A 25,056-nucleotide genomic window follows, 5' to 3' on the forward strand; every position below is an offset into this window, starting at 1 on the left:
CAGTAGCCCGCCAGGCTCTTCTGTCCATGGGATTCTCCAGGCGAGAATACTGGTGTGGGTTGCCATTTCCTCCTCCATGGGATCTTTCCAACCCAGGGATCAAACCCGCATCACCTTTGTCTCCTGCATTGGCAGCCGGGTTCTTTACCTCTAGCACCACCTGGGAAGCCCTGTGATTATTTTATAATGACATAATTTTGTTTTATATTTTGTGCACAATTTTTTTTTCCCAAATGACTACTAATTTGTTAGAACATAAATCCTAATTAATTTTTTCTACTTTACCACTTAATGCAACTTGGATGCTGTGTGTTTCTTTTGTTTTAGGAGCATTAGGGAAGATATTTTGCCCGGACACTAAGGATAACATGAAATAAGAAAAAAGAAATTAAAAACTCTTTATCTGCTTATGAAGGATCCAGGGATTTAGCTTATGTTGCTTTCTTATGACTTGGCTTCCTCCTTTCCATTTCCTTATCTCTACTTTACCTAATTTTATCTTATTTACAACTATTTATTTTTTCTTTTGTTTGTCAAGGTACAGGATATTTGATAAACCTGAGCCCTTTTGAGGGATCTTAACTACTTGTCTCACATGCTTTATCATTCACATCTATTCTGACATGGTCTCATTGAAAGTCTGGATTTCTTGCAGTTAAATGTACTAGAACGATCAAAATCCACTCAACACAAAGCTCTCATAAATGCAACATAAAGAACCATAATTTGTATCTTAGTACCCTGATGGCTTTTGTGTTGGGTTCTGCTGTTATAAGATTATTTCTTCCTCAAAAGAAAAAAAAAAAAAAAAAGGAGAGTAAGAAGGAAATGTCTAAGTCTGGTTCTTCAGTCTAGACTACATGTATAGATGTTATAATGAGTCCACTTAAGCACACTCTCACTCTTTGTCCCTTTATTTTATGATCTAGGTCACACCATACACTGTGGAACACATTTTCTGAACTAATTTACATTGCCAACCAATCGGAAACAGCAGTTTATAGGAAGCAAAGCATATTCTATCAGATGCTTTTTTATCAAAGTACATTGTCTTCTAATACTGTTACTCTTGCTTGATATTCTATCTCATAGAATATCAATCTGTATATTTTATCGAGGGTGGATCATGCTGTAAATGCCTGGCTTTTCAGTAAATCATGATTTCACATTCAAACATTAAATTTAATATAAATTTATTTACAATTATTAAACCATAAACAACATTGCTTCTACTTCTCGGAAACAAACCTGGATTAAAAAGCTTTTTTATACATTTCTTCTGATAACATTAATCTGTTTTAAAGCAGATTATGCTGACAGTGTGGCCATAATAATGAAAGCATCTCCATTTGTGTTCAAGTGATGATTCCAAAGTATATCTCCAGACTCACCAAGATATGACCCATTCCTGAGGTCTAAAATGCCAAATATTACCTACTCATGCCTTAATCTATTTATACAAAATATGTGTAATTGATCACTTTTTTGTTTAAATATGTCAAAGTTAACTAATTTAAAGAGAAATATATGTACAAAATTTTTCCTTGTAATTCACAGAAAGTCAATTCTGTTTGATGGTCTCCTTTTGTTTAAAGTTAGACTTTATGCTTAATTCCACGTGTGTTAACCTTCCCAGGTGGTGCAGTAGTAAAGAATCTGCCTGCCAATGCAGGCGATGCAAGAGACTCTGATTCTATCCCTGGGTTGAGAAGATCCCCTGAAGGAAGAAATGGCAACCCAATCTGATATTCTTGCCTGGAAAATTCCATGGACAGAGGAGTCTTGTGGGCTACGGTTCATGGGGTTGCAAGGAGTCCAACATGACTGAGCATACTTGCACAGATGCAGACAAAGAGACTTTATACTTAATTCCATGTGTGTTACTAAGTTGGGGTATCTACCTTTTAAAAAGACTATCAATTGTAAAATACATTTTCATTAATTTTGACTTGAGAGACTCTACAGGAGTTTACTTCAAAATTTAATAACCATTTAAAAATAATTTGTTATTTCTAAAGCAACATGACTAGCATATTTGGAAAATATATTAAAGAAAGCATAACTTTGAAGTATAAACCATTTTTTATCACTGTGCACCTGGGGAAAAACTCTCAGCTATCCCGATGGACAAACCATGCCCAGACCACACACACACACACACACAAAAAAAACAGGTCCTGCTGAAAGCAGACACAATATTGTACTTCCCTTGCCATTTCATTTATTCACATGCAGAGTTGAGTTTCTCTTCAAATCCTTTCAAAAACATCCTTCTTCACTGTTTCATAAAATAACTTGGCTTTCTATTTAACTGAGAAAACCGAAGCAACAGTGAAGGCTAGATGTATTCTTTATTCAGTGCAGTACTGAATGCTAGGAGTGAAAACAGGTATCATCACTTGTTCTTAAACTCAGGGGCAATAACTCCATCCTTCACTATAAAGTGCATTATTAGCCCTAGGATTTTCATAGATGCCTTCTACCAGACTGAGGTTTCCTGCTATCTTTATTATACTGACAATTTTTATCTTTAATAGATATTAAATATTTTCAAAAGTTTTATTAAATCCTATCTCTGTACCTACTGAAATGATAATGTGGTCCCTTCTCTGTCCTGGTAGTATCATGTGTTATGTTAGTTAATTTTGAAATGTTAATCCAATCTTGCAGTATTGGATAAAGCTGTCTTGGTTTGGACATATACTTTTAAATATTATTGAAATTAATGTAAGAATATTATAATAAGGATTATGTAGTCTCTACTCATAAGGGACATTGGTCTAGATTTTCTTTTTTTATGTCTTTACTAGACTTTTCTTAATTGTTATGACAGCTTCATAATGCAAGTTAGGCAGTGCTATCTGTTACTATACACACTGAAATATTTTTTGCAAATTGGGGCTATTTCTTCTTTCAGGTTTGACAGAATTTACAGACTATTTGGACCTTGGGTTTTTTGGGGGGGGACTGGTAACAAATGAAATTTCTTTATTTGATATATGCTATCTTCTGTTTTTTCTTGGGTCAGTTTTGGTCAGTTGCATTTTTAGTTGAATTTATTTTCTTCAGTACTAATATATGATTAATTTATGTGAGTTCTATGTTTACTTGAGAAGAAATTGTATTCTCTAATATGGGATTTTAAATATTGGTATATTTTAATAAGATCTATGATCTTTTATAATAGTTTAGATATTTTATATTTTTGCCTGCCTTTTTTTCCCACTTGATATTGCTTGAACCGATAATGGTGTGTTAAGTTCTTCTATACATAAATTTCTGTTTTTTTGGTTTTCATGTAATATTTTTTATTTTTAAAGTTGAGGTCTTCCCAGGTGGCGCTATTGGTAGAGAATCTGCCTGCCAATGCAGGAGATTCAAGAGTCACAGGTTTAATCTCTGGGTCAGGAAGATGCCCTGGAGAAGGGAATGGCTACTCACTCCAGTATTCTTGCCTGGAGAATCCCATGGACAGTGGTGCCTGATGGGCTACAGTCTATAGGGTCACAAGCATGGGACACAACTGAACACACACACACACACACACACACACACACACACACACACACACACCACTCACATTTATTTGATATAACAAATATGCTTGACTTTAATTCTATCATGATTTTTTAGTGTTATATATGTTATATTTATATTATATATACTGTTTTCCATTTCTTTATGTGTTTTTTCTTTGTCCAGTGTTATTATTGCTCTAATATTTATGTGTTGGGGTCCTTTAATGGACCGGAACCTTGTGGTACGGAGTCGACGATAAGAAAGTGAAAGAGAGAAAGAGAGAGAGAGAAAGAGAGAGAGAGAGAGACAAAAAAGACCCGGGGACCTAAGCTCTGGTGGAGCAAAGGTGCTTTAATGATTTTTCTATGAGTATATATAGGCTGCAGTACAAGAAACTTCTTTCGGGAATGATAGAGATCAGAAAACCAAATGTACAGCAACCGTTACCAAGGGAACAAGGGGTAACGTTAGTCACAAGGTCAGGAGACAATCTATATCTCAAGTAAGGGGAAGGAGATTAAGCTGTTTTGTCCTAAGGAGAATGTTTACTAAAGGAGACTCAATGCTTGCCTCACACAATGACCTCAGTCCCTGGGAGCAGCGTGCTGTTCTGCTTGAAGAGGGACAAAGGACTCCTGAGAGACAGCACGTAGGAATCCTCCCGTCAAACATTCCCTGACATTTATGAAGTTCATTTTTTTATTCTACTGGCTATGATTATGCTAAAACATTTGTAGTACTCATCCTTTTCCCTGCTTAAACCTTTAATATTGAGTTTTGTAGCAACAAAAATAGATCTTTTGACTCTGCTATGGGCTAAATTTTGTCCTCCCCGAATCCATACATTAAAGCCCTAAATCTCCCTGTGATGGCATTTGGAGATGAGGCTTTGGGGAAATGATTAGGTTTGGATGAGGTCATGAGAGTGGGGTCTTCATGATGGGATTAGTGCCCTTTTAAAAAGAGACATCAGAGAGCTTTCTTTCTCTCTGCCCTGTGAGGACATGTGGGCAAGAATACTGGAGTGAGTTGCCGTGCCCTCCTCCAGGGATCTCCCCCACCCAAGGATGGAGCTTGGGAGTTTCTTATGTCTCCTGCATTGGCAGGAGGGTTCTTTACCACTGTCACCAGCTGGGAAGCTCATGAAAACCATGGTAGTCTACAGTTCATATGGTCACAAAGAGACAGACATGAATCAAGAAATTCAACATGTGCACACAAGTGAATACATGCAACAATCAACTGTTTGCAAGCTAAGAAGAGAACTCTTACTAGAATCTGAGCATGATGACATTGCAATCTCATATTTTAGCCTCTGGAACTGTGAGAAAATTAATTTCTATTTTTTAAATAACTGTGTCTGTAGTATTTTTTATAGCAGCCCAGGCTGAAAAAACCAGATTCTCATATGACTATGCAAAAATCCATGAGCATATTCTAACTTTCTCCTTCCCTCTCTTCTCTTTCTACATTTTAAGTTGTACTACTTATATTTTATCAATACACATATCAATTTTATATTGGTTATCACCTTTATTTTAAACTTCTAGTCTTTGATCTATAATTAAACATATTCAATACATACCTTTTGGTAAAATATTTATTATCATCTTTAGAGAAAACTCATTTTCTAGTAGATTTCTCAGGAGGATTCTGAGTATAGTTATCCTTGTGTTTTTGCATTTTCAGTGCCTTCCCATAGAATTGATTGTTGAAGGGCAACTTGGTTAGCTGTGAAATCTTTGGATCACTTTTATTTTTTGAATTCTTTGTTGACTTACATTGCCTGTTCTATCAAAAATCAAGAAGTCTGACACCAATCTGATTTTTTTTTTCTCCTTTTATTAGTAAACTTGGTCTTTTTGCCTGAAGGCCCTAAACATTGCTTCTTTTATCTTTATTGCCTGAAAATTTTGATAAAACTCTTCTTGGAGTTGAAGTTTCTAGGTCAATGTTCACTGATACACAAGCTCCTTCAATATACAGATTCAGTTATACTTTTATTTTCAGTGTGTCCTCTTAGATTATAGTGTACATGCTGTCCTGTTCCGTTGTTTCATTTCTCACAGTGTCCAAAATATACATAAATGTCTCTTTATATGTGGTTGTGTGTGTGCTCGTGTGTGTGTGTGTGTGTGTGTGTGTGTGTGTAGAGAGAGAAGTAAGAGAGCAGAACATTTTTTAAAGAGAAGAAAAAATAATCCAGGAGAAAATGTTAAGTAAACAAGATACAGTCATTTGCATCATATTTGGAAATTTTTCATAAGACGTCTTAATTCCTATTTTTCATTTTTTGCTTTGTGATTGTTTTGCTTTGTGGTTGTTTTTGGTAGAGCGGGGACATGAATGATGGACAATTCCAATCTAACATCTGAAGCTTAATTCCATCTTTCCTTATTTGTAGCCTATTTTCCCAATCATGAAAGCCCTGGTTTCATTATTTACAATATACTTACTAATTTGTTCAACCTTAACATACATGTTAATCAAGTATTAGAAATATCAGACACTGATGCAGAAACCAGGCTGGTATTTTCAGGAGTTAGAAGCAAATAGGCAAGAGCATGGTAAGCAGGTCAGAGAGAGGTGGAAGTTAAGCTTGGAAAATTAGTGTAGAACCTAGATTCAACTTTTAACAATAAACTGAGCACATAAATACTTTTAAAGATATCAACTGTGCTTGGCTTACCAGGATCGGAGCAGTTATGAGCAAAAGCATGAATAATAAGAATGTGATACTATGTTTACTTTCAAGTGTTATCTGGATTAATTGTGATCCATTTCCTGTCAGGAAGAAGAAGACCCACAGTATGTTTGGGCTCTGTTCCTAGGAGTTAGAATTTGTGTTCGCTTTCTTCACATATTTATATATGGCAGAATTTCCTAAAATCATTTCCAGAGAACATAGGGATTGGTTTTATTTTGTATTGTTTTTGAAGATTCTCTGTGCAAGTAAATAAATGTGATAAAGAAAACATTCAAATTCTCTTCAGTTCTGCATTTCTACAATTTATTTGACCATCATTTTGCTTTATGTAAATCCCATTAATACTTCAGGTCAGTTCCATGAAGCACACTTAGGCAAACAACTGGGCAAATTCCAAGCCAATAAGAAATTGCAGAGCCAGTAAGAAAGTGCAGATTTATGGTAAACCCTTTTAAAAGGATAAGAAATATAAAAAGGCTTGTTGAGAAGAACAATATTGTTGGCACCAGGTTTGAATAAAAAAACACTTGGGCTTGGCATAAATGCATTCCCCAGTAAAATGTTTCCTCTTTAATAAGGAAATATAGACTCAGAATTTGAAGAAATTAATCACTCTCAAACCTAAAGCCAATATTTTAGGATATTCATTTTCATGAATGGGGTATAATGTTTCCAAAGATGAAATTTATCAGAAATAATATAAGCTTTGATTCCTTCCAATGAATCAAAGTTACTAAAGTAACTGCATTCAGTAACTTGATTACAGAGGATAGACTAAATCTGAAACACATCATTAGACTGCATTTTAAAACCAACATAAAAGTTAGAATTATAAAATCTGTAAAACTACCTTTGAGATAAAACAAGAGTCGTGATTTTAGAAAGAATATCAAATACATTATCAAAAGAAAATGGAAATTCTAATTTGGTCAAATCACTCTTTTTGCCCACTGCTCTACAGATTTCATAGTCTTAATTTTGACTATAAAATGCTTTAGTAAGTATTCATTTGCTGAATTATGTGTTAATACAGTGAATTGTTATATAGAAGATACGCTCTTCAAAGTTGCTTATTTTGTATGCAAATACTAAATGACTTTCTGTGACTTAACTTACTTATCAAATGAATTGCAGTAAAATATGCCCTTCATATATAAATTTAGACCTACATCGATTCAAATAAGGTGTGGGAGTAAATTATACATGTTCAATTGATTATATAGAAAAACACAGATATATAAAGATATAACCAAAATGGTGGCTTTGTAATTAGCACATAAATTGAAAATTTAAGAGGAAGTGAATTAGAAGAGTTTCTTATGCCAAGGCACTGCACGGTACCATTATGCTTGAGAAACACCAAAGCAGCTGAGTTCTAGCCCCATACCACCGTATCACACATCTTAATCATTTAAAAACCGCCGTTAAAATCATGCGTAGTAAAGATTCAAAACCTGATGTAAACATGAGTAAGAATCAATGAAGTTTCTTTATTTACTTCTTGCTTGATTTCAGTGAGTCCATATGAGTGGAAAGGCAAACAACAAATACAAATGTGTAATAACTGTAGTACTTTTATTCTTAGAGTCTTCCTCTATGTAAAATCCAAGCTTATTGTGTGTGTGTGTGTGTGTGTGTGTGTGTGTGTGTGTGTGTGTTTGAACATGTATGTAAACAGATCTTGAGTTTTGCAGGGAGAGAGGCCTGGGATTTGAATCCTCTCTCTCCTATTCTAGCTGCATATACTCGCTAAATTTAATAATACTGAAAACCCCAGTTTCTACATCTTTAAAAAATGATGATGATTGTTACTTCAGAGTATTGCAGAATATCTTCCCAATAAACATATTTTGTATTGGAACTATATCACACTGACATACAAAAGCCAAACATCTGCACCTTTTTTCAGTTCCCATTCAGGGACATACATTGGCAGCTTGAAAGCAAACTTGGTGGGAGTAGTCACAGCATGAAAACAACAAAACATATCACCTTCCCTTACCTGGAAGCAGTTTTTAATAGCACACAACTGAATAGCAAATTATATGTACACAATGAGTAGTAAATTATTAAACCATTTAAATCTAGATTCATTTATAACTTATAAATCTATATGAACATCTGAGAGACTTTGAATGAAGGTAACCCTAATTTGTTTGAAGATCAATAATATACAGCAATAACAATAACAAAAATTTAGAAATCCTGAATTTCTAAATTAAATAATCTTCACTGGCTCTCTTAATATATAAGCATGTTTATATACAATTAGATAATTCTCCTAGAAATTTGTGATTAATAAATTTATTGCATTGATACCAATGGTTTACTGAATCTATCTATGCTTTCATTTGGAATTCACAAATTCAGAAATTCATGCTTTCATTTTTCCATGTATAGGTTGTTAGGTATATGCATCTTCTCTTAGAGTCTATGACTTACACTACCCTCAAAATCAAATTCTTTAAGTTCTTAAGAACACAAAATCAATTTTATTCTAATGTCACATTAGTGTGATTTTTTTCTGGGCAAAAATACAAAGTGAATCAATTTCCGTAGTTGCTATTGGCAGGGCAATACCCTAGCTTCCCATTAAGTCCAATCGTGTAATGGTGGTAACAGGTTTTTTTTTTAGCTTTGTTTTGTATCATGCTGTGAATTTCAATAGAAATACTGGTTCCAAATTTCCTTAATGGATTTTTTTCCTACAGTATATGCGTTTACTTATGAGTGGGTAATGCTATGTACTAGCTTTCAAAAATGGATAAAATATTATAGATTGTTGTTATTATTTCAGTGAAGAATTGTATGAAATGTTCTTGCAGGTAGAATCAAGAGTGCAGTGAAAGTACACAAAAGAACAAATAAGTAAAATAAAATATATAGGACTGTGTGCAAGGTAAGGTCCATTCTCATGTAAAAGAAATACATACCTTTCTCTGGTGATTTTTCTCTTTTGTTAAAAAGTAGGTGGCAAATATCCATGCTTGCTTACCATAAAATGTTTTTCTTATACACTCTCTTTTCTTGGGAACTTTTGCTCTTTTTCTATATTCTCCACATTGTGGGAATTAGTTGTTAGCTTTAAATGAAAAGTTTAAAATGGCAATGCTAATTCGTATGGCAATATACGTTGAGAGCTTTGGACCTGCAATAACAATTGCTGTTACTACAAATAGGTGGTGTGATATAAGGGGAAATTTTCGTCTAAAAAGTTAATTATAAAGCATTTTAGAAAAAAATTTAATTATGTTTTGTAAACCACATTTGACCTCCTGATCATAAAACTTCAGAGGGAGCGAATACTCTCTCACTGAATATGAGTAAAATAAATCTCAAGCTTGATTCAGGCTTTGAAACCATTTCTCTTGCTTCAAGTTTCTTAATCTAGTTACTTGTCAAGTGAAGGAGTGATATGTTTCAATATTTGATCTTGAAATCAAGATTGTATAAATACTTCTGCTTCCATCCTGATAGAGAAACTTACACTGGATTAGCCCTTCCACCATAAACAACCACAAAATAGACAAAATATAAACAAATACTAGTTCTATACATTGTCCAAAAGGGAGCACTGGTTTGTAATTTTAATGTGTAATATGAAAAGCAGATCACCATTTGCCAATAGTTACAAGAGAGAGAGACGACTGATTTTATAGAGATACAGGACAATTTTGTAGGGAGATGAACATGTTCTATATCACTTTTTTGGTTGTAATACAACTGTTTACATTAGCTACAACTGCACAAATTATACACTCAAACTTGGAGAATTTTATTGCATGTAAATTACACTTTGACAAAATAATTAAAAAGAATTGATCACAGAACTAAAAAGTCAAACCTATATCATATCTTGAAAAATATGTTTAAATCATCCAAGTTCTGCAACAACAAAGTTTTCTTAGCTATCACAAACAGACACAAATGTACTCTAGGTAACAAGAAAAAATAATAGAGCTGAATCTCATCAAAAATTATCTTACTGCTCTTCAGAACACATTACTCAAGAAAATAAAAACATCAGTCTCCAGCTAAATGAAAATGTTCAATATATCTATATCTATAGTTATTTTTATACTTATATCTTCATACATGATAAATAACTTGTATCTTAAAATATCTTACAATACACTAATAAAGCAAAAATATTACTTTAATATAAGAAAAGAATACAGAAAACATCTCAAAAAGGTAATAGACTAAAAACTAATAAATAAAGCTAAAATTTAAAGGCTCAAAATTTTAATCATCAAAGAAATGTAAATTAAACCATAAATAGATGTCATTATGCCCCCTTCATCCTTCAGAATATCTAAAATAGAACAGACTTTTAATACCAAGTGTTCATGGGAAAATCAATTTCAAAAATTTATGCTAAGAGCTTAAAATGATAGAACTACTTTAGGAAACATTCATTTAGCAGTTTCTTTTTAATCCAAGGGACTTCCCTGTAGCACATATGGTATGAATCTGCTGGGTTTGAGCCCCGGGTCAGGAAGATCCTCCGGAAAAGGGATTGGCAGCCTTCTCCAATGGCACTCCAGAATTCTTGCCTGGAGAATCCCATGGACAGTGAAGTCTGGTGGGCTACAGTAGTGGGGTCACAAAGACTCAGACATGACTGAGAGGCTCTATTACTACTACTGTTAATTCAAACAACTTTTCCAGATAGCCTAGGTATTTACCCCAAAGGGCTGAAAACGTATATCTATACAAAAACTTACCGAAATATTCATAGAAGTTTATTATCCTCCAAACCTGGAAACTATCCACATATCCCAATATCTTTTTTTAATACAGTTGTTTATGTATGACTATGCTTTCAACAATAGAATATGAATACATAGATGTGCTATCTCTTTTATTTTAAGATAGGAATTTTTATTTCTTAGAGCATCTAGCACTACTATAAATGACATAGATAATATATTTATTTTTAATTCAGCTTATTTTTAGAAATATCAAAAACCCTATATATACAGTCTAATACAAAAAGAGATTCATAAATTAATTCTTGAGCAAAAGCATGCTGTGCAAGCTTTGCTTGAATTCAGTGCTCTTACAGTCCTTAATCTGCTTTGGCACAACTTTTGAGTTAGTAGAAAGCTATTATTTTTCTCACTATCTGAACAATGGTTTCCAGAATTGGACATGAGGCAACACATGAAAATAGAAAAACAAATCAAATGAGCCTTTCTTACTTACTAAGGAGAGTGTATAGGCACAGTATAAAACAGGAGAACCTTGGTTGAACCTGGCAATCTCCCAAATTAAGAAGGTGAACCTGAAAGTACATCAAGGATATATTGGCTAGAGTTTGCAAACAGTAATGAAGAGAGAGCTTTTCACAGTAAGAAAACTCTAGAAATCTCCAAATGGCCTCCCTTGAGTCTTGACCTGAGTACTGATCAGTGAAAGAACGTAAGGAAGTTGCCCAAGGCCAAAAACAGCAGCAGCAGCAACAACTAACCAAAAAGAACCGGAGCGACAGTCCTCAGAGCTCACTCATGGCTTCAAATAATTCATGTTCCACCAACAGAAGTAGAAAAGCTTGTAATTTATGGCCCTTAGACTAGGGTAATAACAGAGCATGTGTCAGTCGTGGGGGAAAGAAGCCCTAGAATAAAGACTATTGTGATTTTACCTTAACAAAGATAAAAAATAAAACTATTTCCAAGTACTTCCAAGTAAAAAGTTGAGGGTTATTTATAGGAATATACAATTATCTAGCAACAAACAAGGTAAATTTTGAAATATATAGCTTCCCATAGAACAAAAGTTATCTCATATGCAGTGAAATAAGAACATCTGACTCATAAGGAGAAGGAAATCTAAAATGATCCAACAGAAACACAATAAATAAGATTATTGGACAAGGATGTTAAACCTATTATAACTATATTCCTTATATTCAAAAGGCAGGGAAAGTACTAAATGTGTTAAGTATGGGTATGGTAAATACAAAACTACAGTACTTCTGAAGATAAAATTTTTAATTTATAAGATGACAAAATATGGGATTAACATGAGTTTAGAAATAGAGGAAGAAAAGTTTAGTGAATTGAAAACATTGCAAACGAAACTGAAGTAAAAGAGAGAAAAAGGCAGAAAAATAAAGCAGAATTTAATGAGTCGTAAGAAAACCTCAAACAGCCTAATATATATATGACAATTGGAGTACTCATAGGAAGTGGGGTACAGAAAGAATATTTGAAGAAATTAATCATCCAAAATTTTCCAATTTAATGAAAAATATAAACCCTCTATTCATGATGCTCTGTGAACCTCAAATGTGAAATAAAAATATTACAACAAAGTACATCATAACTGAACTTCTTAAAACTAGCTATTTAGAGAAAATCTTAAAAACAGTTGGAATAAATTAAAAATTTTCACAGGGAAAAAACAAAGAAAAATTGCAGAAGAATTTTTACCAAAAACTGCAAAAAGACAACTGCAAATTTAAATTACTAAAGAGAAAAGCAAATAAGAAGAACCTTATCAGTGTTAAATTCTATAGCTAGCAAAAACATTTTTCAGAAATGATGAGAAATAAAGACCTTTTCCAACATATAGAAATTGAAACAATTAATCACCAAAGATCTGAACTATAAGACATGTTATAAAAAAATCTTCAGCAGAAAAACCCACTCAGATGAAGTCTGAACCTGCATAAAGGAGTAAAGTTCACTAAGAAAGGTAAATATGTGGGCAAGTATAAATGACCTGTTTGTCATTTTAATAGTTATCTCCAAAGACAACAGTTAAAACACAAATATTAACAATATATTGGGAGGTTTATAACATATGTGGAAGTGAAACATTTGCCAACACAAATAAGTACACCAGTGGCCTATAAGAATATGTTTATTGTACCATGTGTAATATATTAGTTGGAAATAGAATGTGAAAGTTAAAGTTGGAGAAGGAAGCAACAACTCACCCCAGTATTCTTGCCTGGGAAATCCTATGGACAGAGAAGTCTGCTGAGCTACGGCCCATGCGGTGGACAAAGAGTAGGACACGACTTAGTGACTAAACCATCACCACCTAGTTAAAGTCACATGTCAACTCTAAAACAACTATTGTTACCAAAAAAGGAAGCAGACAGAAACATGGAAAAGAGAAAAAATACATAGAATAATAGAAAACAAACGAAAATAATAAATGCATGCTCAAATATGTGCTATAATGTGATATATAAAATTACATCAATAATTCTATTAAATGTAAATTATCTAACTACCCCAACTAAATGGGAAGAGATTTTTATATTACATATAAAAAAGAAAGACACTGTCATATATTGCCTAAACATAATCTGCTTTAAATGTAAATATACAAAAAGTTACATACTTAAATATAAAGATATATTATAGCATCTTAATGCTAAGCAAAATGCTAAAACAAAAATGTTAATATTAGACAAAAAGACAAAACACATCAGCTGGGATAAAAAGGATAATTTTGTACTGATAGAACATCCATTTTTCATTTTGTCATAACAGTCCTAAATGCTTTTACACCAAATTAAAGAAATTCAGAATACATGAAACAAAAACTGATAGAACCACAGGAAGAAATAGACTCATTCACAACTTTCATCAGAGGTTTCAACATTCCTCTGTTTCTATTTTTATTGCAAGTACATTAATTTTTTAAAACTATTGATATTTCATGGGCAAAAGAAAAATAAAATTATATGTTAGAAATTATCTGTTATATATAATATATAAAATTTTTAGATTATGTAAATTATCTATATTTTCTTTATTTTTTTTCTGCCAAATTTGGAGAAAATTAAAATCTAGACATATCATTGTAGTTAATTAATTTTAACAAATTCTACTAAACTCATTCTAAATTACCTGAAGTTAACACACCTGAAATACTGCTTTTATTACTGATGAAGGGCTAAGGTAAGAATAGGTCTTGGTGAAAAATCCAAATTAGACTGTTAACGGAGCTCCACAGAACAACAGTGTCAGGCTAGGAAAAATGTCCCTTTACCAAAAAACAAATCTGCTTCTGGAGGGAAGAGAATGAAATTTGTGTTTTCTGTGAGTAGGTAGTTTCCATAGGTTATAGAGTTGAGTGAGCTTGCCTGTTCTCCTGCTGTCAGATTTGCATGTCAAAAAAGCCACAACAACTTTCCTGAAACAGAATTAAGAAAAGGGCCAGAATGAGGTTGGAAGTGCTGCATTAATCAGCTTTATCAGCAGTGAAGAAAAACATCAACAGTAAGTGTGACGTACTTTCTGTTTAAATGGATTTTCCAAAATGTTTGCCATTAAAATGTTACTGGAAATTGGAGTGCTTTTCCATTATCAAAATATTTTAAAATATGATAATTAGTATTAGGAGTTAGGTAAATAACCCAGAGCAGATTGGCATACTCAATTTGTGTTTATACCATAAAATATTCCTTAAAATTTTCTGAATATATCTAATTCAAGTAAACTGCTAGAAACACCATCTAAAAATACAGATGTCAATCACAGATGTTTTATTTTTCCATAAAATATTCAGAAAAAAGGTACACACGTTGAGTTAGTAAAATGTCTTTCAAGCAAATATCTGCTGGGAGTTTTTGTAATAGTCTTTCTGTAAATAGAGAATGCTTTGGAAAGTAATCATTTTAGTATATTAATCAGTAAAGAGTCTGTGGCACTTTGACAAGATTTAATTTGGAGTGTAATGTGCATAATATCAGAAAGATTCTGCCAGACACACAGAAAAATGTAGCAAATAAAATTTCCCTTTTAACTAAATGTATTGGGAAGTAATGGGGCATCAATATGTAACCTCCTTTGAAACCTGAGGTGAATATTTACAAAAATAAAAGGGAAACATGAAGAAAACCATTGTGAAGGCAGAAGCATAGTAGCATGACCGTTCTATGAAAAACTGAACAAAAGGCATCCCGGAGGATTGTCTTTTGCATGTTCTAAGTCATAGGCATTTGCCCTTTCATCATTGTCTTGTCTGTGTTCCATAATGGAGCAGTGGCTGTTCTTTGAAACACTCAATCCACCAAAATAATCCAATGCTTTATGTTTTTCCTGTGTTACCATCAGTTTTCAAAGATGATATTCAACAATGTTAAGAGTCAAATTGAGAAAAAAATGCATGTCAGTTTTGTTGAAAATAATTAGAATGGAAACAGATAGAGGTGGAAATGAACCAAGTGTTCAAAACTGGTAAGGCTAAATGGAAACACAATCAAAATCATAGAGAAGAGAAAAAGTAAATGAACTCTCTTAATATGTGAGGCAAAAAAGGTTGCTTGTGAATTATTTAAGGATAAAGTTGAGAAAGATAAAACATGCCAAACCTGATATACAGGGAACATAATCACTGAATTTTTGCTTAATTGAGAAAAAGAATTATGTGGTTAACTTTTCTTTTTGCCAAAAGCCTATAATATACCATATACTTACAGACATGGCTCCATGGTAAATATACCAGCCAAGCACAAAACACAGATTCAATCCCTGAGTTGGGAAGATCCCCTGGAGAAGGAAATGGCAACCCATTCTAGTATTCTTGCCTGGAAAATCTCATGGACAGAGGAGTCTGGCAAGCTACAGTCCATGGGGTTGCAAGAGTCAGATACAACTTAGCAACTAAACCACTTAGAAATCATGATCTGGGTCTGAGTCTGTAATTGTTACTTGACTGCCATTGCTTCTAGCACTTCTGAGAAGATAGAACCAGGAAGCAAAATCTCACAAACTGTTTATCTTCTTCAGCAAATCCAATTATAAACTGGATTTTTTTTGGTCACTCTTCCATATCAACCACTTTTTCTTGGGCACCTTTTACTTTATTTCTGTCTTTTTCTGAATACTACTCCTTTCTTTAAGACCCTTTAAAAGTTTTCATTGCTATTTTTTCTTCCTTGACATCTTGTCTTCCTCCCTGATACAGGTAAGATAAAGCCGAACCTGAATACCCAGGTATATTAGCAAAGGCTTAGAACATGAAGAAATTACATGATGGATTTAAATCCACTCATAATGACCCAGTTAATCATTTTCTCTGCTTAAACAAAAGCATTTCAAGATTTAGTCATATTATGGGTTGAATAACAAGAAAATGTTGGACTCCTAAATCCCAGTGCTTTGTTTAGAAATAGAATCCTTGTAGATGTTCAAGTTGAGATGAGTTCAGTAGGGTGAGCTCTAATCCTGTATGATCATATCCTGGAAATAAGGGGGAGATGTGGCCAATTTATATTAAGAAGAAGGATTTTAATGACATAATGTAAATGCTTGTCTAAAGGGAAAAACTTGGCAAGCCGAGGGTTTAGAGAGAAGTGCACACGTCAGTTATTTTGAAGGTAAGTGTTTCTAAATTTATTATTTTTTATTTTATTTTTTTTTCTAAATTTATTTTAAAATTTAATTTGGTTTAATTAAACGAAAGTTCTCTCTTGGCTCTGGGTACATATAGGTGGGAATCAAGGAAGGTTGCTTATTCTTTGGTTCTATGTATAAAATTTTCATGCTGAGGTTACTTCTACATTTTAAAGATGAACATTAAAAGTGGAAACAGTACAGAAGTACTGTATAAAAGAGGAATAAAATGTTCTTTAATTCTTAGGGAATTGCTTTCCTATTATTTTCTTTGACTCCCGGGATTTAAATCAAAGTTTATTTATGTTGAAAATAAATATTTTCTTAAATTCACTTATAGAAACTAAACTTTTTAAATTTATTGAGATTTCAGAAATCTTAGAGTGCCAATGAATTTGGTGAAAATCTACCAAGGAATGGATTCTGAAAAGATATAATGTATTTATTCCCTAAAATGCCTCCTAGTATCATTCTTAGTTATTTTACTTTGATGAAAATAAGACTTAGAAAGATGTAATGTTTTCATAACAAAATTAATCTAAAGTTATTAAACCACATTAGACCCCGTGATTCCATGTCTTTCATCCCTTTACTCAAGATTAAGCTCTTTTTTTCTTCTTAGTTACTTGCCAAATATCTATTATTACATTGATATGTGCTCAAATTTCATTCTGTTTTTATGCTTTTCTGGTTACTTCTCCCACCTTCCCATTGCAGAGCTCAGTACTCAGTCTGAGTTCTTATTCTATCTCTGCCTATACCTTACTGGCAGTGTTCAGGTCAGAACCATCTGCAAATATATCTTTCTCCATTGATAAATATGTTATTTTAGGGTAAGAAATTTCATTCTGGTTTTCCTTTTCTTTTTAAGATGTATCACAGTGTCCCGTGATAGTCTATAGAGGGGTGTTTACTAACTGAATTAATAAAGTCATGTTTTGTTACATATTAGCCAAAGGACACAAGTCATTTTAGATACTTCACTCCTGAGCTTTTTTATCCCTCATAGTTAGATCATCTGTATGTCTTGGATTTCCCATAACAGTCCTATTTTATTTTTTTATTAAAATATAGTTGTAAATAATATTGCATAATTTGCAGATATAAACATAGTGATTCACAATTTTAAAAGTTATGCCTTATTTATAGTTATTATAAAATATTGGCTATATTCTTCATGTTGTACAATATATCCTTGTAGCTTATTTTACATATAATACTTTCTACCTCTTAATCCACTGTCTCTATCTTTCCCCTCCCAGCTTCCCTCACCCCACTGGTAATCACTATTTTGTTCTCTGTATCTGTGAGTCTTTTTCTTTCTTGTTATATTCACTAGTTGGTTTCACTTTTCAAAAATCTGTATATAAGTGATGTCATACTGTATTTGGACCCTCTGAGTCCATTCATGTTGTTACAAATGGCCAAATTTCATTCTTTATGACTAAGTAGTATGTCATTGTATACATATATATGACATCTTCCGTATCCATTCATCTGTTTCTGTATCTTGATGATGGTAAATAATGCTGCTGTGAACATTGGGGTGTATGTACCTTTTCAAATTAGTGTTTTTGTATTTTTCAGATATATACCAATAAGTGAATTGCTAGATTATATGGTAGTTCTTTTGGTGTTTTGAGAAACTCATACTATTTTCCACAGTGGCTGCACCAATTTACATTCCTACCCAACAGTGTACAAAGGTTCCCTTTTCTTCACATCTTTTCCAACATGTATTATTTGTGGTCTTTTTGATGATTGCTATTCTGACAGGTGTGAGGTGATATTTTATTGTTGTTTTAATTTTCATTTATTTGATAAGTAACAATGTGAAGCATCTTTCATGTGCCTGTTGGCCATCTGTATGTCTTTGAAAAAGTGTCAATTAGGACTTCTGCCCATTTGTTAATCAAGTTGACTGCATTTTTTTGATGCTGACTTGTAGGAGTTTTTCATACATTTTGAGTATCAAACCATTTTTGGTCTTGTCATTGGCAAATATTTTATCCCATTCAGTAGGTTGTCTTTTTTGTTTGCTGATGATTTCTTTTACAGGGCAGTCTTGGTTTATACTTACTATTCTGGCATCTTGTCTGCCCTGGGCTGTTTTTTTTTCTTTCCAGATTTATCATTTTTAAATGAATTGTTATTGTTAATAATTACTTTAAGGTAAACTGGATAGATTGGATGGGCTTTCAGCTTGTATTTCTGCTTTAAGCTATGGTTTCATCCAGTTTGAGTCATTATCTTATAGTGTGGGAGATACATGACCGTGAATTGTGTCCTCATGTTAGCCAGTTATTACATCTGAAAGATGAGCAGCAATTACTCTTTTCTCTCTTTCCATCTTCTTATACACGAAACAATGAGCATTTCCCTTTAAAAACAACATGCTGATAAAATCTTGTGTGCTGTAACGGAGGCGGTTTGGGAGAGCTAAATTTCTCTGAAATGGGGGGAGTGGAAAGTGTTGCTTCTTCTGGCCATGTAGTTTACAAGTATGGTGCCATCAGCAGAGCTGTGGTTTTTGAAGCCAGTGCTTGATCTTTGAAAAGTCCATAGGCAGGAGTGACCTCTGATTAATTGATGTAGTAGCTTAAACAATATTCTAGGTCTTGATTTCTTCCTGATATTATCTTAACTTTGTTTCCAGTGAGTAGGAACAATTACCCTCAGACTCTCTTTATGGTAGCAAGATGGCAATAGCTCCTAAATTTCTAGTTCAGGAGAAAAAAGAACTAGGTCTTATAAATCTTCCAAATTTTCCGACATTCATTCAATAGACAGGCTCTGGACATTCACCATTCAATATGTTGTTTGATTCCACTTATGCATGCTACTCTTCTGAAAGAATCCAGGGGAAAATTCCCACGGAGACTTTAAAACTGACCTCAAATAATATCTAGAAGGAGAATGGATATAAAGTAGCAAATAAAAGTATCTGTGACTCTGAGACCCTGGAATGTACTATATAGTCTAGATGTTCTATAATTATGTTTTACTCTTTTCTCTGATAGGTAAGGCCAATTGTATACGTATGCTCCCCCAATTCTGCTTACAAAATCACCTTTAATCTTTCTGAAAACAGGTCAAATTTTCAAAACAGCTTAATTCAAGATCTAAAACCAGGCTTATCCTATTCATCAGATTTAACAACCAGCTTCCCATAATACCTTCACAGTTTCCAGACATTATTTTTGGTTTAAAATAACAGCGCAGTACAGTGCCCATTTGGGAAAAAAAAAAATAATATTGTGGCTTTTCTACAAGCTCTTTGAACTTTCTTTTAAAAAAATTTGGTGTATTTTATCATCTATTAAATAAATATTACATACTGAGATGAGACTCTGTTAAAAGATTGAAAGTGAAGTGAAAGTATTGCTCAGTCATGTCCAGCTCTTTGTGACCCTGTGGACTGTTGCCTGCCAGGCTCCTCTGACTGTTGAATTCTCCAGGAAAGCATACTGGAGTGAGTAACCAGTCCCTTCTTTAGGGAATTTCCCCTAACCAATGATCGAACTCATGTCTCCTGTATCTCCTGCATTGACAGGCAGATTCTTTACCATCTGAGTCACCAGGGAAGCCTGTTAAAAGATTAAATAGGGGTAATTAGTTGGAAAAGAGGGGAAAGAAAAATACAAAATTATAAAGTAATATCTTATTTTACCCAAGAATGCCAAACACTGAATTTAAAAAAAACTGGAAAAAAAAATATTACCTATAGTGTTTTTGCCTTTCTGGAGAGAGATGCAGCTGAGAATGATAACCTCAGGAGGGTGGTCTATTGACCCCTAAGTCAAGGCCTGACTTCAAGTTAGGGGAAACAGTTTAGAATAAACAAAGTTTGCCAGGCAACAATGGGAGAATGCTGCTAGTTTTCTTTCCATGGCTTCCTTTTTATGTACTTTTTTAAATCTTTGGAGAAACATTTTACAGTTCTGCTCCCTGTAAAAGTGATGTTTGAATGTATTCTACAAAAGTTGCAAAGCTGGTAACTCATAAAATATTCCTGAGGTTGGCAAGTTTCACAAGATGAAAGGTTCACACAGCGCTAACAAGTAACTAAAAAGGAGACTGGGGTAGCGTGCCCCAGCACAGCAGTTTAAAGTCCCAGGCTGGATACTGCACTGCAGTTTGATTCTTTATCATGATGCCAAGAAGATAAATAACATATCCAACATGCTTATCTATGGTTGGTGTGTTTAAACATAATTGACCTTACTACAAAATAATTGAAATATGGATTAAAACATCCCTGTTTTTCCTCCTATTTTTCACAAAAGAAGATGAAAATTCTACAATGAAAAGGATTTTCACATTTATATTTAGCTCATTTTGCTTTAGCTTGAAAAACAGGTCTCTAGTTTCTGCCAGAGCTTGTAACCAAGGAGAATGATTACCACATGCAGGTGTCACTGATTGGTTGAAATTGAAAGCTGCACAGATTGGCTTGGAGGCCTGAACTGATCTCTCTATCCTCTAATCTCCATTTGCTTCTGCCAAATGCCATTAGAAAGCAGTCAGATCTGTTTTGACTGACAGCATAGCTAACAAGTATGATCGGTGTTTGTGGGGGAAATATATACATATATATATACACACACACACACACATATATATACCTTATATACATATAAATTAGATGACTAGTAAAAGACTAGTTATAAACATATTTTATTCACTTTCAGTGGGCCTGATGTTGAGAATTCTGCTTTCTATTCCTAATTTACCAAACTACTTTGCAGTAGTATCTGAGGTAAGGAAAGAAGATATATATAAACAAATGACAGCAACCACAGAAACCCTCCTATCTCATGGAGAGACATTAAGATTTATGACATAAGGCTGTAAAATACTTTCAAATAATTATAAGCCCTTGCAGATAATATATAAAGTTTTATTAACTAACTGACTGTATCTTCACCTATAGAACAAATAGAAGCTCTCTTAATATGTCTAGACATAAATAACCTTTGAGATTAGTTGAAGGTTTCAGTCCCCTTGTGAAGATGTACCGACTGAATAACCGGCTAGTAAGTGCCTCCGGCTTTTGTCCCACACCAGCTGCACTGCTTAGTTCATCTACTGAAACCATTCTTAGATGTTACGGACAAGGCCTTAGGATGCGATCAGATCTCAGTAAACCAAGTTTCGAAGGAAGGCTTTGTCCTTACATCATAATGTGCCTGTATATGTTTTAATTTGAAATAAAATTTTAAGATATGTGTACACTTTTGGTTTATGGTTCCTAATTTGACCTACTTTTTCAATTAACTTACCAGATAACTGTTCCTTCAAGTAATATAAGATGGCTCTAAAACTATATAATACAGAAATATTATGAATACCACATAAAACATATAACTTTTCACACATAATATAGTGATGACACTGAAAATTGCTTTATCCGAGAATATTTTAAACCTGTATCTTCATTTCCTCTAATTCAGAATTCTTTTAGCTTAGAAACTAAATAAAAAGAAAATTTCAAGTGCAAATACTAAGAGCATAGGGGAGATTAACCTTATATTTGCCAAGTTTTTAGAAGCAGATTAAAACTTCTACCTAAACTGCCCATTGCATCAAATGATATTATCCTCTCCAGAATTTGATTAACAAAAATTCTACTATTAAAAATGAATTCCGTTGTTTTATAAGACTTTCTTTCACAAATGAAGACTGATCAGAGCTTCAGGTTGGTGAACAGATGAAAGTACTGGGACAGGTATGTGCCCAGAGGGGATGGAAGCTCCCATACCCGCCTCCCTGACCTTGCCCTGTGCCTTTTTCTCTTTGTCTGTTCTTGAGCTGTATCCTTTAAAATAGCCTAGCAAATAGTTTTTCAGATGCTGCATACTTGGCAAGACATGTCAGTTTGATGTAGATGTCCCCAAAGAGACCTCAGCTCTCACTGCTAATAGGCTCTGTGGCTCTGGTTTCCACTCCATTGTGTATGGATGTCAGGAAACGTGTGTAAAAATAGCTGAAGTTGTCTTGTGTGGAGGGGCCAAAAGCATGGCTCCCTACTGTGTCAGAAATGTATGTATTAGAACCAAGTTGGGATCAGAGCTCAAGCTGGAAGATTCTTTGTGAGCAGCATTAACAGGGCAGTGTGTCCAAGTCCCCATAGGAATTGCTGCAGAGAATCTTGCTGCAAAACATAAAATAAGTAGAGAAGAATTTAACAAACACCCTGTAGTCACAGCAGAGATGAAAAGCTGCTGATGATGCTGGCTACTTTAATAATGAGATGATATCAGTTTGGGTAAAGACAAGGACAGGAGCAAGTAATGAGTAATACCAAGTAATGAGCAGGCTTAATACCAATGAGCCTGGTGCGGTTAAATAAACTTCCTCCAGTTTTAAGGAAGAAGGGACCATCACTGTAAGGAATGTATCAGAAATATCTGATGTTTTCATAGATAGTGAAGATGCTGTCAAAAAGAATAACTTCACACTAGCAAGAACTGTGGGCTATTTTGTATCTAGATGTGATTTCTCTGTTGTAGATATTGGTCTTGTCCCTGCCTCCAGTGGGGCGCTAAAGAAAAGAAGACTGAGTCTTTAGGACATGGATTTGGTGGAAGTGAATGGAGATTTTGCCCGCCAGTACTTGGCAGTTGAGAAGAACTTGGATTTCAACCCAAGTAAAACCAATATAAATGGAAGAGCCATTATTTGGAATCAGCAGGATCTGGATCAAGAATTATTGCACACACAGTTCATGAATTAGGATGTGGAGGTGGAAAATATGCAGGGGAATCAGCTTACATTGAAGGCGGCCAATGTATCACACTCGGTATTTGGAGCTCAGCCTGAAGAAACCAAGGAGCCCACCACAGCACACAGTTCCTTTATTTGGCTTGTTGTTCAGTCACTCAGTTGTGTCTGATTGTTTGTGACCCCATGGACTGCAGCACACCAGGCTTCTCTGTCCTTCACAATCTCTCAGAGTGTGCTCAGACTTATGTTCATCGAGTCAAGGATGCCACCCAACCATCTCATCCTCTGCTGTCCCCTTCTCCTCCTGTCTTCAATCTTTCCCAGCATCAGAGTCTTTTCCAATGAGTCGGCTCTTCACATCAAGTGGCCAAAGTATTGGAGCTTTAGCTTCAGCATCAGTCTTTCCAATGAATATTCAGGGTTGATTTCCTTTAGGATTGACTGGTTTGATCTCCTTAAAGTCCAAGGAACTCTCAAGAGTCTTCTCCAACACCACAGTCTGAAACCATCAATTCAGTGCTCAGCTTTCTTTATGGTTCAACTCTCACATTCATACATGGCTACTGGAAAAACCATAGCTTTGACTATACAGACCTTGTTGGCAAACTGATATCTCTGCTTCTTAATATGCAGTCTAGGTTCATTATAGCTTTAAATTCCAAGAAGCAAGCATCTTTTAGTTTCATGGCTTCAAGAAGTAATTTCATTTAATTACTTGACTAGGCTACATAAAAACAAGGGAAATTCAGAGCAGCTGCTAAAACTGGTTATGCCCTGCCACTGAAACAGTGACTGAGTGTGATCCAGGGTTGACGAGGTAAAGATGTATTCATCATGAGTATGAGCTCAGGCCAGAAATAAATTTTCTCAAATTTGCACCAAATATGTATTTCTGAACTGAATTTTTATTATAGAAGGCCCTAAAATAAATCACATCCTGGACAATAACCACCACATATGCTTTAGATCATATGATTGCAAGGAAATTGAATAAATGTAGCCTTAATTTCCAAAAAACAAATAGATGAATGAACCCATTAATATATCCTTTTATGAGGAAATCTTAAATTTTCTTAAGATTTTCTTTTTACATTTTATACTTTACAATGGAATAGTCTATTAACATTCTTTAAGAGAAACAAGTGAGAAAGAACAACTCCTGTCATGCAGGATGTGACCTGATACTCTCAACCAGGCCTTAGTGTTACTCCAGGTTGGCCTGACACTCACAGCTAGGTCTTTAGGTCTCCTGCTAAAAATAAACTTTTTCACAGAACCTCAAAATAAGATATGACCATTCTGTGATTTTAAAGACAAAAAAGCTGTTCCTTAAGCATTGCTGATCATAGACAGAGCACTGCCCAACCCAGAACTTCACAGATATAACCTTTCCCTAGTTAATGTGAACAACTGCTCTTTCTTTTTTTTTTTTTTTTTTAATTAGTTGGAGGCTAATTACTTCACAACATTTCAGTGGGTTTTGTCATACATTGATGTGAATCAGCCATAGATTTACACGTATTCCCCATCCCGATCCCCGCTCCCACCTCCCTCTTCACCCGATTCCTCTGGGTCTTCCCAGTGCACCAGGCCCGAGCACTTGTCTCATGCATCCCACCTGGGCTGGTGATCTGTTTCACCATAGATAATATACATGCTGTTCTTTCTTAAATATCCAGGGTTAGCCTCACTCTAGTCTATCTTTGCCAGAGATAAGATGTTTTCAGATATCCTATCATAGAA

The 25,056-nt window shown here is 34.2% G+C and overlaps 1 pseudogene; it reads left to right on the forward strand.

Annotated features, from left to right (window-relative positions):
• The first annotated feature begins 21,599 nt into the window (after positions 1-21,599).
• LOC133060522 (3-ketoacyl-CoA thiolase, mitochondrial-like) lies at positions 21,600-23,409 on the forward strand (annotated as a pseudogene).
• Positions 23,410-25,056: the final 1,647 nt, after the last annotated feature.

This window comes from Dama dama, chromosome 8 (assembly GCF_033118175.1).
Source record: "Dama dama isolate Ldn47 chromosome 8, ASM3311817v1, whole genome shotgun sequence".
NCBI lineage: Eukaryota > Metazoa > Chordata > Mammalia > Artiodactyla > Cervidae > Dama > Dama dama.